Source organism: Liolophura sinensis, chromosome 1 (assembly GCF_032854445.1).
Source record: "Liolophura sinensis isolate JHLJ2023 chromosome 1, CUHK_Ljap_v2, whole genome shotgun sequence".
In the NCBI taxonomy this organism is placed as follows: domain Eukaryota; kingdom Metazoa; phylum Mollusca; class Polyplacophora; order Chitonida; family Chitonidae; genus Liolophura; species Liolophura sinensis.
Window position 1 is genome coordinate 38457349 of NC_088295.1, and position 4262 is coordinate 38461610.

A 4262-nucleotide genomic window follows, 5' to 3' on the forward strand; every position below is an offset into this window, starting at 1 on the left:
GACGCATTGTTTGGGGGTTTTAGTTACGAGGAAGTTTTTCTCTTAGATCTGACAGAAAAGCTGTAATAGATTGGTGCAAGTAGCGCTGGTTTTGCGTAGGCGCATTTTAATACAGTCTGAACAGTGACAATCTGAAGAAAACCAATTCTCGACAAAACAATAGACTTTTGTTCGAGTTATAATAAACAATGAAGCTTTGATTAACAGTCTTGGCTCTAAGTTGCGGTTAAGGTAATTTTTATTACCAGACCACTAACTCAAACAGAGCAGAACAAAAAACTGAAAAGAGAACTTGACATCTCGTCGATGAAATCTCACATCGCATTATTACTAAGACATACTCTTGTTACGTGGGTTTTTTTTCCCTAGAATTTCATTTAACACAGAATCATTATTATTGGCCTATTACGTACACATTTATACACCCTTAATACATGGTGTACTTCTGTATTATAACAGACACAGTTACATGATAGACAGAATCTTTAAACGGCATTCTCAACCAAATTGCAGTGATAATTAATTTAAAGGAAATTGTCTTTACTAGTATTTTTATTTGATCGGTGTTTATATACATATATACATGTTATATGTATATGTATATGTTACCTATTTAGGACGGCATCCAGCTTTATAGTGGAAGAGCCCGGGGGGAAGAGTCCATCGGCAGGTTGCTTGCAGATCGTCTCACGTACGACAGGAAAGGAAGTCAGCATGAACTGGACTTAAACTCACATCAACTGCACTGCTGAGAGGCTCCGCGCTTGCACAATGATCACCCTGTCACAGGGGCTCCAGTCATTAGTGGTGAGTTACATATATTTTATGATATTAGTCCCCGACAGATAAACTTTTACACCTCGTTTATCGGTCCGTTACGAAATCAGTTTTCCAGACTGCATTTTGTTTTGATTTACTGATTAATTTCGAATTTCGGACCCCCCTTCTTCTGCGAATACCACATTCAATAAAACTGGAAACGACAAAAATAATTATCGTTTTCCATAATTATTGAACACGTATATGGAAATAAAGTCTTTCCGTCATTGAACTGCGAAAAAGTCTCCCTTCATCACTGCATATTTTTGCATTCCTGGGTAAAACACCTGTATCATAAAGCACCTTTGAAAAGGAGATTGTTTCGGTTATAAAAATACATTCGCCTTTTATAACAACATTCGTCTCGACCATGCTAAATTTCTGTCAAAAAAATCCAATGTAGATCCTGTCATTATTGTGTTTCGCAGACCTATACAGATGATGTGGTGCGCATCGTCAATAATTACTTTCGTTAATACTTTCGTTGATGGGCCGCCGTCAGTTACAATTGTTCAACCCATACATCAGCCCGGGTATTTCCGTACGTTCCATGTAATACTGATAATCCACGTCTGTTTTTGGTACAGGATAAGGCGAAGAAATGGTGCGTTTATATCTCAGTAGAGGCCAAACGAAGAATTATTACTGCCATCTATCGTTAAAGCCTTGCTAAATGGCAGTGAAAATTTCATTTTTACTTTTTCGATGTTTCGAAGTTATTGCCATTTGAAGTCTACCTTGGCCTACGTAAGCTGTGTTTCAACATTTATAGAAAGCTAAACATTCAAAGTAGCGTTTAAGTAGCGGGCTATTTGATAGAGCAATAGATAAAAAGTGCTGGGTTAACCCACACAAAGGCTTAGAGTTAAATCTTATATTAACCCTTCTTACAGCAGGGAAGAACTGAACAGAGAATATGAGATAAACTTTCTTTGCTCCTTAGCACAGTTGCGAAGTTGTATACTTTTATATTTCTTCCGGAGGGACCCCTTAAAATGCTCAAAACAAAACTTTTTACCTGTTCTCAGAGGCTTAGAGTTATATCTTATATCAACCCTTCTTACAGAAGGGAAGAACTGAACAGAGAATATGAGATAAACTTTCTTTGCTCCTCAGTACAGTTGCGAAGTTGTATACTTTTATATTTCTGCCAGAAAACTTTTTACCTATACTACAATCAGTCACTAATAACATCTTGCGTCAGAACTGGCTCAGTGAGACATTTAGAAATTAGAAGAAGGCATATGGTGCCTGTACCTGCATGATATATGTCGCATTTCTGAACCAAATTTTATGAAATGCATTAAACATAATCGAGTTTCTTTAATATGGAAATGCTTTGTAACATACTTATAATCTCAGATTGTTACAAAACAGTCACCCCATTCTATTTTTTCTTGGCATTCTTTATTTCCCTATCGCTCTGTTTTCTAAAGAAACACATCAGTCGATCCAAAGACTAGGCTAATGTAATGGGTATCGTTTAGACAAACAATCTATACCGTCTGAAGCGTGAGCGGATGTAAGGTAATAAATTTAGCACTTGGGAATTATTCGGAGAAGGCTTCTATTAGATTAAAATGAATCGTGCTTTTGACAGTCTCAGGCCCTTTATTTAATCTTTTGGTCACGGTTTAGAATTTCCTATTGACCTATTATTGTCTTTCAGCTAAAGCGGCACGCTGCCTTTGGCATTGTGCTTCCAAGATAGGCCACTGAGTTCCCTTTATTTGCTGATATCAACAGATTCACTTTCAACAGCGAGGATCCTTTAATATCTGTATTGTAAAGGTTTTAATTTTCTGTAGACAATGTCATAATTTGTACGGATCTGCCGCAGTGACTGAAAAACATATTTTCTTTCGGCCATTGTAACAAGAGGGGTATGTAAACCATAAACCATTCTCCCAACTAACCTTCTCGGATGTCGAAAAACACGTACACTTCTGACTAAGCAATAAGTCTGAAATAGATAAGACGTCCACGAGTCGTTCCAGGATTGGCTGAATAGGTGCAAGACATTTGAGAGTAATGGAGTCAAACTAAATTGGACGGTGGGATAGAAAACATTTATTGTCCTTCAGACGAGACACGATGTAGTTTTTAAAACTGTCAATGTCCTGGTAATTAGATGAGATAAAATTCTTCTTCAGCGAACTGAAAGTCCACAAATGTGTCCGAGGATAGAAAACCTTTATTCCAGGGCAGACAAGACAGATTATGTTTCAGGATCTCCCAGTGTTGAGCAATTCAATTAAAAGAGTCGTGTTCCTATTGAGAAATTCTGTCTGCCCATTCCCAGTGTGCTAAATCAGGTTAACTGAGTTAAATGTGTTTTACAGTAAAAATTTTTAGGAACATAACAAATTTCCTTCCCATTGTGAAGGAGTGAAAGGCTTTTAGATACAGTCCAATAAACAGGTACACCACGTAAAAATTGCAAACAGCAAATCTATAATTTAAATGGTACAGCATGCTGTTAGTCTATTTAAAGAAAACCACAGGAGATCTAATAAAACGAAACCTGACTGGTGCAGTTTTCTCGTTCGACGATTTGTCATCCTGTAATGATTGAGGATTGCTGCTCATTAATTATCGTTTTAACTCATAAATGAACTTAGAACGATAATTTTCATTTTCGTCTTGAAGGTTTAAGATAATTCTTAGTAATAAAATAAAAATACATAAGATGAATCACAAGTTTTCAAAGTTAAAAATAAAGAAAATACTAAGCTAACATGACGTATATTTTTGGAAAACTAGTATATAAATAAGCATTTAAAATGTTTGCCTTTTCTGACATTTTTGGAACATATTTTTCTCAACTGTTGGAACAGTACTAAAAAAATAAATTGGGCTATGTTTCTAGACATTGTTTAATGGTCTCTCATTTGACACACACTCTGCTTTAGTCTTTCCATTCCTTTTACGGCTACATTGTAAGGCTGAATTACAATGACAAAGACAACGTAATGTCCAAAACTGGTAAAATTTGTGAAAATCTTTTGGGATAAGCGTGTTAAAATTGTAGACACTCTCAGTAATTCCACATCAGGTTTCTGGTTATCTTATCGTTATCCGGCTGTAATTGGTTATTCGTCGCACCTCGGTCTTCCCAGCTTGCTGCGTTAAATCTACACTGATACAAATCACTCCACGTTCGTATGTAAATGAACTTACATCTGGTAAGAACTGCTTCGTGATTTAGGCCTGAACGACAATCTGTTTATGAAGCAAAAATCCTCCTTGTCAACTGATTTCGACAAAAGGGCAGATACAACAAAATCAACAGTACTGGATTGAAACTCCCACTGCCATTTTTAGATTTTATTCAAGAAGACATCAACCACTTCTTTCTAGGGCATCGCCCTTGGTCATCGGGCAGTGATGACCTTCCACCCGCGCGGTACGCCTACTTCCCTACTGTGCTACTATTTAGGTCG